Source organism: Chelonia mydas, chromosome 2, assembly GCF_015237465.2.
Source record: "Chelonia mydas isolate rCheMyd1 chromosome 2, rCheMyd1.pri.v2, whole genome shotgun sequence".
NCBI lineage: Eukaryota > Metazoa > Chordata > Testudines > Cheloniidae > Chelonia > Chelonia mydas.
The window spans coordinates 252,279,946-252,294,166 of NC_057850.1; the positions used below are offsets into that span (position 1 = coordinate 252,279,946).

At 43.9% G+C, this 14,221-nt stretch overlaps 1 protein-coding gene across 9 annotated transcripts in view; it reads left to right on the forward strand.

Annotated features, from left to right (window-relative positions):
• The first annotated feature begins 1,010 nt into the window (after window positions 1-1,010).
• The window catches only part of ADCYAP1R1 (ADCYAP receptor type I), a 172,958-nt gene continuing 159,747 nt past the window's right edge, over window positions 1,011-14,221 (forward strand). For 5 of the 9 annotated variants that reach the window (XM_043541642.1, XM_037891202.2, XM_027828858.3 and 2 more), the window contains exon 1: window positions 1,011-1,569. The gene's annotated coding sequence lies outside the window, so the exon portion shown is untranslated. The remainder of the gene's footprint in view (window positions 1,570-14,221) is intronic. The other 4 variants (XM_037891203.2, XM_027828859.3, XM_043541643.1 and 1 more) reach the window with 1 other exon arrangement.

Genomic DNA, 14,221 nt, shown 5'->3' on the forward strand with positions numbered 1-14,221 from the left:
CATGCCCCAGAAATCCTTCCTCTATTGATCCTAGATGGGGCCCACACGGGGGCATTTGTCCCTGGTCATTCCTTGGCTCTTCCCAGTTCCAGATGGGTGAATCTCTGGTTCTGCTGAACCAGGATCTAATTCTTTACTGGAGCCAGCCTGGCTGGGGATGGGGGAGGCAGCTGGGGGGTTGTTGCAAGGGTCCCTATCAGCTTCAGAGCTGGGAGTGGACCTCCCCCAGGCTGCAGGCCAGCTGCTTCTGACTCTTGCTAGGGGTGATTCTCTGGCTCTGGGCAAGGCTTTCTCCCCTGAGCCCATGTGGCTGAGATGGGTCGCCTCCTGTGAGTAGCGGGTTCATCTAGGGATGGGGGCAAAGGATCTACCTGGGCATCCCCCCCCCCCTCCCGGGCACCGGCTACTTCCATCCCTTTGCCCAATCCCACCCTCCCTCCAGCGGCATGTTTCCCTGCACCGAAGCAGCCGGGTAGCCACAAGTCCGGCCTGGCGGCTGCCGTGTTCAGACAGTCCCCTCCCTCCCAGGGTGGCTGAAAGCATCCGAGGATGCTGCGCTCCCTCCCCGAGCCCGGCACCCTTCCTGGGGGCGCCTTGGGCAGCCGCTGCTCCCCCGACGAAACCCTCTGCGGGGCCCAGGGCAATGCACGCCCCCCCCCACCCCCCCGGTTTCCTTCTAAACTCCTGGGCTCTTCACTCCCACCCTGGTCCCACTCCCTGCCGCGATGCCAAGCCCCAGTCACTCCATCCGCGGACACCAGCGCCTCGTCGCTCGCTTGCAGAATCCGTCGGGCAGCGGAGAGGGGGGGCTGGGGACAGGCGGGGGGGGGGGGGGCGGGGAGAGAAGAGTTTGATTGAAGGACCCTGCTTTGGATAAACCCCTCCCACCCCTCTTTCTCATTCGCCCCCCCTCCTGCTTCCATATTAATGAGGCTAGCCAAGGGGAGGGGATTGGCTCAGCGCCCCTCCTCCCCCCTTTCCTTTTCCCAGGCACTTGTGTGGAGCTGGAGGGGGGGGGGGGGGCAGGGGGGCTTGCATTTCTCCGCAGGACCGGCTCTCGTCTTTGCAGCGCATTGTCTGGGCATGAGACTCGCACCCAGGGGAGCGCAGGCTGGCTGGGGCTCGCGGGCTGTGCGTCTGATCCAGCCTCCCCGCCCTCCCCTTTCCCCCGGCTCCTCGGAGCGCACATTAATTACTTGATTTAAAAAAAAAAAAAAAAAAAGTTTGCAGCCCCCTCCTCCGGCGATGTAGCAATGGGAAATTCCTTCACGGCACAGAGCGCGCCAATGCCTTCTGCAAGGGCAGCCCGGAGACGCGTGGCTGCGAAGGGAAGACCAGGGGTGGGATTTTTAATTCCTTTTGGAGAAATCAGACTGTGTGTGTGAAGGGGCAGCCTAGCTCCCTCTGGTCCATTGCAGCTCCTGGATTTCTCGCCACCTCCTTGAGTCAAGCAGATCGCGACTGCAGTTGCCTTCAGCTCCCCCCGCCCACCTCCCCCCAACCTTGCCTTGCTCACCTGGGAAGGTGAAGAATGCATCTCCAAGATTGGGACCGACCCTTGCTGCAATGGTAAGCCCTGGTCCCTCTTCCTTCCAGCGCGTGCTGTGCTTGGCTTGCAGTGATTTTGCTCCTCTCGCTTGCTGGGTCTCACTGCTTAGCTGGAGACTGGATGGCAGCTGAGAGCTACCCGTGCCATGCTTTAGTTGAACCCTGACTTGACCAAGTCGGTGCCTTGATTGTAGTCCGTAAGGAGAGCAGGGATGCGGTAAAGGAAGTGGGAATGTGAATTGGGTTGTGTTGCAGGAGTGACACTGATTTGCTCGCTTTCCCAGTCCCTGGATGGGAAAATCACACCCAAGCGTCTTTCTGCCTCCAGCAACCACTGCATGCATCTGTGGGGTGGTGGTGTTTGTTTGTTTGTTTGTTTTTTCTTTCTTTCAAACCAAACAACTGGGGACAGGCTAAGGTGTTGTTGGTATGTGGATCACGTCTGGTTTTAATGCAATATGGCTGGTAAATAAAACCTGATTGCTAACAGAGCCAGGGCTGCGATTGGTATTTTTCTGGCTCAACGCTCCCTTGCACACTTCTGCATCTTCGTTCACCTGCCGCAGCAACTCTGATTCGCCCTTCTACCAATGCGCCAAAAGGGTTAGCGAGACTTCTCTGGTTTTACTATGAAGTAGTAGCTAAAATCTCTATTCTTGTACCGTAATCTCTGTTGTGTGTGTGTGTGTGTGGGGGGGGGGGGGGGCTTTCTTTTATTCGTATTTGAACAGCTTGTTCCAATATTTCCATCTCTATGCAAAGCACATTAAAGTCAGAGCTACCAAACAGGACTTCTCATCTTACTGCTGTGTTGTGCCCTGAACCTGCCATGTGCAGTGGTTGGGGCTGTGGTTGTGCTGGAATCTCACCATTTACATCAGCAGCAGAGAATACTGAATGTGTGGAGATCTAGCTACAGCATCAGGGGAGGGGTGCAGATTTCTTTTTTTTTAGTTACATGGTGATATTTGTGGCCTGATTCTCATCTGACTAGGGTGTGTACATGTGAAGGAACTCCTCTGAAGACAGTGGATTTCCTCTGGGTTCTAGCTGGGTTGCGAACAGAATCTGGCCCTTTGCTTGCAAAACATGTGGGATATCATTGCAGATAAAACCACTGGACAAAAAATCAAACCAAACACAGTCAAATTGTAAATACCTTTATAATATTTTAATATCCTTCATGGTTGCTTATACAAGGCGTATGTTGTACAGTTATACCCATCTACAAATTGACTGAAGCTGGTTATTTTAAATCTGACAAAGTACACATACATTTTTGTGTATGTGTTACTCTGTTTAGATATGCCTCTATCTCCCTTCAGCATTCCTATACCTCATAGGCTGGATAAAATTGGGGAAATAATTGACAGGAGCATAATTTTTTAAAAAGTAAATAAATGCTTGCTGTATATTATTACTGTCAGCTGGACCAGGAGGGTGAACTCCTTAACCTGATATAGCTATAAATACACAGAGAGACTACTTTTGACAGGCTTTCATGTTCATATAATACAAAAATTCACGCCTGACAGCTCTGTCTTCAAAGAAGTTTCCCACTGGATGGACATAACAAAACAGTTACATTCTGATGAAGAACCGAAGAAAGTCATTTGATGTAATGATTTGTAGATTCCAAGGCTATAAGGGACCATTGTGATACTGACCACTTGTACAACACAGACTGTAGAACGTCCCTAAAATAATTCCTAGAGCAGATCTTTTAGAAAAAATATCCCATCTTGATTTAAAAATGATGAGTGATGGAGAATCCACCATGACCCTTGCTAAATTGTTCCAATGCGGAATGACTCTCACTCAATTAAAAATGTATAACTTATTTCAGATTGAGTTTGTCTAGCTTCAACTTCCAGCCATTGGACTGGGTTATACTTTTCTGTGCTAGTCTGAAGAGCCCATTATTAAATATTTGTTCGCCGTGTAGGTTCTTACATACTGTAATCAAGTCACCCTTTAAATTTCTCTTTGTTAAGCTAAATAGATAGACTCAGAAGAGCTTAATCATTATATGGCATTTTTTCTAATCATATAATCATTCTCGTGGCTCTTCTCTTAACCCTCTCCAACTGATCAACATCCTTCTTGAATTAGGGGCATAATGATAAGACATGGACTGAAATTTTTCTGTCTGTATATTAGCTACCGTTCAGTTTTTTGTCTCTGGCTGAGGGCAGCAATTGTTGATGTATTGAAACCGAAGGTCAAATAGAATTGATCTGTTTTCACTGGCAATCACTTTTGAGGACATGGCATGGAAGGCTTTTTGTTTTGTTTATTAATGTGAACACGTGCGTGCTTTAAATGTGTTGCAGTGAGCAGGATTGCTGCTTGAACTGAATCGATGGTTAGATCACTGGTCGGTTCTCTTGGCTAAGAAGAAGGAAAGCCTGCTGGTCCAGCTGATTTCTCTTTGAATAGGGCTGCTCTGTAAATAATGGAATACACAGTGGCTAATCAGGCTCTGATGTTCCATCATTCCTTGACAACACAACACCTAGAGTGTACCTTTTTCCTCATGCATTTAATATCTGCCATTTGCACTACAGATTCACAGCCACATGTAGCCATCTAGAAGTGCTCTACTCTGCCCATATCTGGAGGGTGTAAACACCAAGGCAGGAGAGGAATTGTTTAGGATGCTACCAGGGTGAATAATTTTAAGAGTTGGGGTGGCATTAAAATTAGGAACATTTACATGAAAAGTAAATAGCGAAATCTCTTAGACTGTGGAATACTCTATTGGCCACTTCCAACCCCTGGTTCCTGATTGCTCTCTTGGTCTTCAGGTTTTTCTCATCCCAGCTCATAGCAGCCAGCATTCTGGGGACAGTGTTTTGGGATGGTTTTCCTGTGCCTCTGCCTTTGACCATTTGTTCCAGCAGGGGACCCGATACCGCCTCATCTGAATACAGAGGATTGGGTTGTTTTTTTTTTAATTCCTTCTGAGCACTTAGTACAAAGTAAGTCTAACTCCAAAATTATCTTTTAATAAAACCCAGTTCTTCAAGTTAAGGAACAGGGAAAAGTCAAAGCAAATCCAAGGCCGGGCATGTACTGTAATTCTTATATGATCTAAAGTCTAGGTGGAAATCTTGCTAGAACCGGTCAGATCTTACAGTTACTACTGATTTAAGCCAAAGTGCATTCAGCTGGTGTAAATCGGTACAGCTCCACGGACTTCACTTTCTTGGATTTATACCAGCTGAAGATATGGCCCCCAGAGTTCATGTGTGACAAGTCATTTCCGTTAGCATATCAGTCTGACCTTAAAGTCAGCAAGGAGTATTCTCCCAACGGTTTATGCCCCTGTGTTTTTACTGCCTGTGCCCCTTTGATGTTTAAATCTGAACATCCTGTATTACCATTTTAGGCATGAAGGGTCTGATTCTCCTCTCAGTTAGGGCCTGATCCAATGCCCATTGACATCTCACTAGGAATGGAGTGACCTTTTACCCCAGTGCAAATCTGGAGCAACGACACCACTGAAGTCAGTGACGTCACACCAGTGTGGGTCTGTTTCTCCTTGTCCTTACCCCACTTTAAAAGCCATCTTTTGTGGCAAAATACAGTCGTGGGTGCTGGAACTAGGGGTGCTGGGGGTGCTGCCACACCCCGTGGCTTGAAGACGTAATAACAGTCCAAATACATGGTTTCCACCTTCAGCACCCCCACTACAAAAATTGTTCCAGCAACCCTGCATATAGGCAAGGACAGTTGCCACACCACTGAGTAAACGTATTTCTCTGGGTTTCTTAATTCCCCTTGAACTTTATTCCTGATATGTAATGAAGCTCAGCATCCCTTGAGAGAGCTTTCCAATTCCCGCTTAGTTTAACATGCAGCACTTCAAAGAAATCCTTTGAAGGTGAGCGTGTTTGGTAGCTACACGCAACACATACTAGACACGGGCCTTCACTCATCTGCTGTGGCTGGCTGCAAAGCTGTGTGTCCCTTTGGATGCCAGTTGTTAGAGCGGATTGGAAAAATGAGGGGGGGTGAGAAATTCATACATTTTTGGCAGATTTTTCACCTTTTTCTGTTTTCTTGTTTGTTTTTGTTTGGTCGTTATCTGATTAGCTCTAATAAATCATGCTGTCTCGCTTTATGAAACCTCCCAGCTGTCCTTGCTTAAACATTTACATAATGACAAAATTTAAACCCTCGAGAAACACTTTTAAAGTTCCTAGGGGCCAGATTCCCAAGCCCTTATTCATGCTGTGTAATACCTTAAACATGTATGTGAGTGAGGCTACTTGGAGCAAAAAGGCGATTGGAATCAGCACCCTATGGTTTTAATAATTCCAGTGTATATCTCATGATCAGGGGTTGGATTGTCCCATCTCCCAAAGGATGGTGTGGAAGCCCTTTGTTCAAGACAGTTGAAACTAGAATGGATAATGTGCTGGAGAATATAATGTGGGAAACAATCATGCATGGATATAGGGATGGAGCTAATAGTACCCTTCCAGCGTTTTGCTCCTCTGAGTCTGTGATAATAGTACTATCCATCTGAGTTATTCTAATACAGTTGCCTTATCAGAGTGAGCTAGTCAGCCTTTAGAATCTTAGTTTCTCCACTAAGAAGACAGATGATTGCTTTGCAAATCAATGTGACAACCATATTACCACTTAATTTCAGTGATACTGTTTGCACCACCGTGGGTAAGTAAGAGTGTGCCAATTTTTCCATTATAATTCTTTTTTTAGAGCACATATTATGAATCTCAATTGAAACTAGTCAGATATGATGTTACTTTACAAAATACATTTTTTAAAAAATGTTTTACATGATATTACTTTAGGGTGCATTTAAAAAAATCATTTTAGAAAGTGTGAAAACATCTATTTAAAACAGGCAATTTTATAAATGTTTGTTTAAAAAAATCCTAACAAATCTAGATTGTTCATGTAACTCTTACACTTTTTCCTTACAACAGAAATGAAAGGGATTAACTCATAACATTGCTTAATTATTTTTGGTATGTATTTAAATTAATCACTTTGGAAATGTTAAGGTTTAAAAGTTTCCCATTGCACAGAGCTACTTCTGACACAGATATTTAAGATTTGTCTGTCTGTTGTTGTTAATAATACCTGGCTCTTATATGGGGCTTTTGATCAATAGGTCTGTAAGGACTTTAAAAAGGAGGTCAGTTGCATTATTCCCATTTTACAGATGGGGAAACTGAGGCCAGGGGAGGTGAAATCACTTGCCCAAGGTCACCCAGCTGGCCAATGACAGAGTTGGGACTAGAACTGAGGTCTCCTGAGGTCCAATCCAGTGCTCTAATCATTATGAAATGACAATCACAGTAGCATTTTGGTACCACTTTGAGATCTTTGGATGAAAGGTGCTCAGTCCCTGGAAATTAACTGATCATTATAATTTACTGACTGTTATTTATAGGCTCTGGTAAATATTGAATGGGACTGATGGATAGTGGGAAAACTCCTCCTGTTTTATATACATACTATCAAATGATTTAAAAATAAAACATGGAATGGATTTTTATTTTTCAGTTCTCTGATACAGGGCCCAGTTCTGCCACGCATCCTCCCCCGGAGGAGTACATGACTCTGCGAGCTGCCTTGTTGATATCAAAAGGAAGAAGGTACTACTCAGTCTGAATAAGGGTACCAGAGTAGGGCCCCATTCATTCAATCTGAGTTAGATTGTGTCATTAGGCAGAGCCCTGAACAAGGGAGGTGCTTAAATTGCAGCAGTCCGGAGGTGAAATCTTGGCCACATTGACTTCAGTGGGGTCTTGATTTCAGCACGGGAGCATAGCACCCAGGAGCCCTGGTCATGGGGTAAGTGCAGTACAAACACAGAACAAAAAGACAGTCCCTGGCTAAAAAAGCTTTGAATTTAATTACCCATCTTTGTAAAGTGCTTTGAGATCTGAAGATGGAACAGCACAATGTGAGTATAAAGCATGATTGCTAGCCAAATATTTTTGTATTTTTTTCCAGTGGGGTACTCAAGGCACAGTGATGTTCAGTGACTTGGCTGGAAGGTAGCATTTCCCAGTAGTTTTAGACACAGGTTACAGAACCAGGTAACCTGAATTCTAGTCTTGAGTTTGATATTTAATTTGCAATGACTTCTCACTTTTTCATCAATCTTTGGCTCTGTTATGAATGCATGCATATCATGATGGCCTAGGGAACCTGCCGGTCTTGTCAGGTGTGCACAGAATGAGGCAGGGCTTCACAGGAGCCATTGTTGGCTTTTAAAAATAATGTGGAGACTTAACTGCATTTATTTAACGTTTTAGAACTTTTCCTACACAAAAGAAAAAAAATGATTAACAAAACCTGTGAAATTCCAAAACCAAAAAAACTTCATTTAATAAAAAAGATAAAGTTGGGAGGAGACAATAATGGAAATACCTTATTTACTGTCAAATAGGGGTGTTTTTCTAGTATGGGTTGGGTTTTGAAATTTCAAAATTCAACCCTAACACAAACCCCATTTTCATATTCTTCAGTTCATACACATTGAGCAGCTTCTAGTGCAAACCCATGCATACACGGTTAATCTCTTCAGCATAAATCTGTAGTCATACACATTCTCATAAAATACATCCAGCATCTAATGTACTATCCGAAAACAATGTTACTGTCAGTTGATAATTATATCTAATAATGCTTCCCATTTAATATTTTCCCTTGGAAGAATATTTACTGAAATCACAACAATAAAGATACATAAACCCTCCTCAGCAATCTATATGTCAGAGCTGAAGTTATTGTGTTGTGATGGAAAAATGCATTTCTTTATACTAGATAAGAATGATGTTTGTTTTTATTTGCAAAAAGAAAAGGAGTACTAGTGGCACCTTAGAGACTAACCAGTTTATTTGAGCATAAGCTTTCGTGAGCTACAGCTCACTTCATCGGATGCTATAGCTCACGAAAGCTTATGCTCAAATAAATTGGTTAGTCTCTAAGGTGCCACTAGTACTCCTTTTCTTTTTGCGAATACAGACTAACATGGCTGCTACTCTGAAACCTGTTTTTATTTGGGCAGTGTAAGACTTGCAGTGTATGAAGTGAGCTGTAGCTCACGAAAGCTTATGCTCAAATAAATTGGTTAGTCTCGAAGGTGCCACAAGTACTCCTTTTCTTTTTGCGAATGTCCTTAACAGTTAGTTTGCTTTCTTTAAACATTTGGGTTTTGCAAATGATGCGATAAATAACAACTGTTGTCATTTAGCAACCTTAACTTTTTATTTTTAGAAGAAGTTTTAAATTTAGGAACACATATAAAATGAGGCATTCAAGTCTATAGTTAAATGCATATTTTATTTTTTATTGCCCTTTACTAAACCAAAATTAAGAGAATACTTACAGAATATATTGTGTTAAATATTTACAGCTTCCGCGGCATGAACCAGATGAAGATCTAGCCGCTGCAGTTGCTGTGTTTTTTCTCTTGCACACTAGTAAACTGACCTCTCTCTACTTGGCCTGGAGAAGAAGTTTATAAAGAAGCTAGAACTAGCACATGATGTAAAGGCCTTAGTTAAAGTAAATAGAAATTACTCATTTCCTGTGTGGGGAGAATCAGACCCTTGGAATCTTACCAGGAGTTTTGTGGTTAGCTTAAGATGGAGAGGAGAAGAGAGAGTATCAGAAATATCACAGGTTTCAGAGTAGCAGCCGTGTTAGTCTGTATCTGCAAAAAGAACAGGAGGACTTGTGGCACCTTAGAGACTAACCAATTTATTTGAGCATAAGCTTTCGTGAGCTACAGCTCACTTCATCGGATGCATACAGTGGAAAATACAATGAGGAGATTTATATACACACAGACCATCTCCTCACTGTATTTTCCACTGAATGCATCCGATGAAGTGAGCTGTAGCTCACGAAAGCTTATGCTCAAATAAATTGGTTAGTCTCTAAGGTGCCACAAGTCCTCCTTTTCTTTTTAGAAATATCACAGGTACTTGAGCTCCTAATGACTAATGAATGTGCCACAGTTGACAAAGAAGCCTGGCCTTCCATAGTTTGATTCATTTACTTGAATTGCGTTAAGTTGGGCATTGGAGGAGTATTTTATGCTAGTGAAGGAGCTAGTTAGTGGAGATGAGTTTATACCATGGGCGAGCAGCTGGAGGAGCAGTCATTGGCCAGAGCAGCACTGAATAATTGCAGAAGGGAGAGCAGGATGGAAGGTGGTCATTGCCTGCGCTGAAGATGCTGCTCTGCACCACTGGCCCTGGATAACTCTGTCTCAGCTGTAACTGCTTGTCTCTCTTACGCCTGGTCTCGCTCTCCACACTCTTCCCCAGCTACATCCCTGTCCACTCATCGTGTACTCTTCTACCCTGTTGCCTTCTTCTGCATAGAAGGACGTATGTCGTAGGTGCTGATGCCATGGGTGTTCCGGGGCTCAAGCCCCGACCAAAAAATAATAGAGGGTGCTCAGCATACAGCAAGGTGGTGGCTTAGCCGTAATACTTTAAGTCAGTCCATTTTATAATACATGGCTATTTTGTTCAGAGGCTAAAAGGGAGATCTTTTGAGCTATCTCACTATTTCTAAGGCATCTATTGCTTTGTTGTCTAAGCACGGATGCTTTCAGATACAGTCCATTTGATCCACTGATGCTCTCACTAAATCTTGTCCATACACAACAAGGAAAACATGGACACTTCTTTTTTTATAACAGAAAAATCTAATTCCAGATTTTTCAGGTGATCCTAATATATGAATGTTTATATACCTTGGCACCTTTTTCTCCAACCGCTTTGCTTTGCAATATAAACTGGTCCTGTGTTTGAGTTTTCTGTTTTCAACTGAATAGATTCACAGAATGTCAAGATACATCTGTCTTCCCTAGGTACCCATTATTACTCCCATTACTGTAGTCTCTAAGCACCCCACAATCTGTAATGTATTTATTCTCTAAGCACCCCGGTGAGGTAGGGCAGTGCTATTGTCCTCATATTACCAATAGGGAACTGACACACACAGAGACAAAGCGACTTAGCCAAGGTCACTCAGGACACCTGGGGCAGAATAGGGTCTTAAACCTTTGTCTCTTGAGTCCAAGCCTAGCACCTTAACCAGTGGGGCATCCTTCCTCTCAAAGTGCTGCATTACTCTTCATGTTAAGAATGTATAAGGCCTACATTTAAAAATCAACCCTCTCTAGTGACATCTCAATTTGGACATGCAACACTTTCTAAAGTGGTTTCACTTTTGGAAAGGGCTGAGCAACCACTCTGAAAAATCAAGCCGCTTTAACATGCAACAAGTCGGGCATCATAAATAACTAGACAGTTCTGAAAACTTAGACCAGAGACTGCCACAGAATTTGCAATGCATGAGCAGGATACCACTTGCATTGGAACTGAAAAGGATGAAGCAGCAAAGTTCATATAGGACCAAACTTGTGTTGGTACTAATGTTCTCTGCGACTGTGTAGTTCTTCTCTACTTATTGATATGCATCTCTCCTTGGAGTAGATGCATTTGAGGCTTTGTTTCAACTTCTGTCAGTGGCTGAAAGACGGAGGAGCTACTGCTGAGCAAGAAGAGTGACCTCCTTCCCAACATCACGTCCTTTATCTCCTCCCTTGACATCCCCTATTTGTAACTGTGATATCGTCCTGACCTCAAACTCCTCTTCTCCATAATCAAGACGTTTGAGGCAAATGATAGAATTAACAGATGACAAAACATGGAATTGTGTGAACTGATCAAAATTCTGTTAGTATTGGCAATGTCTTCTGACGCTGCTTGATTCTGCCCCTCTCATCTGTGTATCAGTATACAGACATTCCTCCTCTCACACAATATTTTCTCTGCTGGTTCTCTGTTGCTGGTTCATTCTTTTCACATATCAGTATTCAGTGCTGGACTTGAGGGAGAAATATCTGGCTTTCTCTCCTCACAGCAGGAAAGAGAAAATATAATCATACAAATATTTCCTTTCTGAAATTTCACCTGCCTTTGTGCAATTTTCAGATTTGCCAGTAATCAATGAGCATGGCAAATCATTTCAGCATTGCTCCTGAAAGCTCTTTAAAAGAGTCCTCCCCAACACACCCCAGCAATGTAGTGATATCTCATCCTTTCATTTCATGCACCAAGCTTTCTGCCCCGCTTTTCACAGTGTCCCCAAATAACCTTCCATCGTTTCTTGTTTGCATGTATTTTTCTGTAGTATTTTAATTTGTGTTCTCTTCATTCAGTGTGATTCAGCACTTTTTTGCCAGCACCATGGCTTTGGCCAACCTTGAGATAAACAACTACATGGTTGACTGCCGTCTATTTTCAGCCCTAGATTTACGAAAGGCTCATTAAGTTTCCACAACCATTTCTTCATCTTTTAAGCCATTAATGTGGGTGAGGGTGAAATGATAGTGCAGGAACTTCACTCATTATTGTAGCTCATCCTTGCTAAGATACTGTGGCTTCAGCTAGAGTGTTCTTTTGTTCTTGCTGTACATCTCAGCAAGCATTCTATCAATGTCCTTTGATTTTTTTATGCAGTCTTTTTAATTGGCTTGCCCATATAACTTATTATTTATAATTACGGTAACACCTAGAGGCTTCAATTGATGTGTTAGGCACTGTACACCCATAGTAAGAGACAGTCGGAGAGCTTACAATCTAATTCAGTGGTCCCCAAAATTTTTACCTCATGCCCCCCCCTTACCCCTGCCTGTGCCCCCTTCTGTCCCCCGGGGCCGGGAGCAGGGTTGCCGCTCCGGGAGGGGGGGGACATGGACAAGGGCAAGGGGGGTGAGGTTGGGGCCACAGCTGGGGGTAGGGGCTGGGCTGGGAGTGTAGCCTCAGCCAGGGGCTGAGACTGGCAGCCGGGGTCTGGGGCCAGTAGCAGAACTGAGTGGCATTCCCTCTCTGCTCACTGTGCGGGCTGGCCTGGGCCCCAGGCCTGGCCCCCTGAACATTCCTCCACCACCCGCAGTGGGGCATGCCCCACAGTTTGGGGACCTCTGATCTAAATAGACAAGACTGACAGTGAGAGGGGGAAAATGAAGTATTCTCATCTCCATTTTATGGAGGGGGAAGTGAGACACAGAGATGAAATGGCTTGTCCAAGGGGAGTCAGGAAGTTGGCAGCTGAGGTGAGAATTAAGCACAGGTCTCCTGAGACCTAGTCCAGAGTCTTTACCACAACATGGTCCTTCCTCTCACGAGTAGAGCTTTATCAAATACATATTTTTAAAACCCAGAGTAGGAGTTGCACATCTTAGGATAACAAAATAAAAGCAAATATTTTGATTTTTTTATTTAAATTTATAAAAGCAATTAGCCAAACACTCAGGGCTTTCCCCCCGGAAAGGGGATTTCTATCAACATGACATTGTCATCATCCTCACGATGAAGAAAACATGAAGCTTAGCAGCTGAACACACTCTCAAACTCAGAGCTCTTGTGAGCTTTGAAAAGCAGCGCATCACTTGCAAACCTTTGTCCTTAATGTTTGCAATGTGCTTGTCTTTTTTTTTTTTATGTTAGGCAGTGAGGAAGAATTACATTGGCCTTTCCAGGCAAAAAGCATCTCCCTTGATGAGAAGAATCTTTCCTTTCAGGCTTAACTCCCCAGTGAAAGGGATGGTAATTAGACTAGTGTGTACTCAGCAGAATAGATAATCCTTTTCATTAGCTGCTGTAATCTGGAAGGATTTCCTTTCCAAATGGGTTACCATATCTATAACTTACTAATTATGAATGTATGAAGGGTCTTGTGTAAACTTCTCCTGACTACTTAGTCAAGTAGGTTCTAGTCTTAAATTCTTGGGAGGAAATCCTGATCCTGAAATCAGTCCCCACTGATATCAATGCCTGAACTCCCATTGACTTCAATGACATCAGGATTTCATCTTTGGATGTCACTTTAGCTTTCAATATCACAATAATCTGAGCATTCTCAATATACCCATTCATCAGATGATTACTTCCACTAGTATTAAACATTTGCCGTTACTAAACTGGCATGTGTGTCTTGGGTTTGCATTAGGAAGAGGGAACTCTAGCAATGCATCATATTCTAGTCAACTCTACCTCGACATTTCCATCTAGATTTCTCTGTTTCTGGTCCTCTGGCATGAGTCTTTTCTTGTACTCTGGGTATTTTTTGTATGTTTGGATTTAGTGCTTGGAAAAGGTGCCAGATTCATCGCCCTGGGGAAATCATGTCCTCTGTTTATCCACAGACATTGGAACAGCATAAGCAGCAGCAGTGCAAGCTTCCCACACACTGCCTTTCTAGCGTGCTTCAGCCTCACCAGGCGGGACCACTGTCAGACCTGGGAGGGCAGTTCAATTTCTAGCCCGTTTCAGGTCTTGGCTTCTTGGCTGAGATGGAGTGCCATTTCAGAGGCTTCTCCCTTGCTACTAGGAATGGATTGAGTTGACTCACTCTTGCTCAGAGTCCTTGAAAGAGGAGCTGGTGGCAGCTTCCTCTTACTACCTGTCAGGGATCTGGGCTGGCCGCAGAGCCAGTCTGTGGGCAAACTGGTGCGTGCAGCTGATTGGCTACACTGCCTGATTGGCTGGTAGAGGCAGCACCCTGGCTCCTAAGCCCAGGAGCAGCAGCAGTTCAGTTGCTGCTCAAAGCATTTGCCCGTGGCTCTGATAGGTCCTGTCTTGGCCCCTGCTGCGGCCTTGGC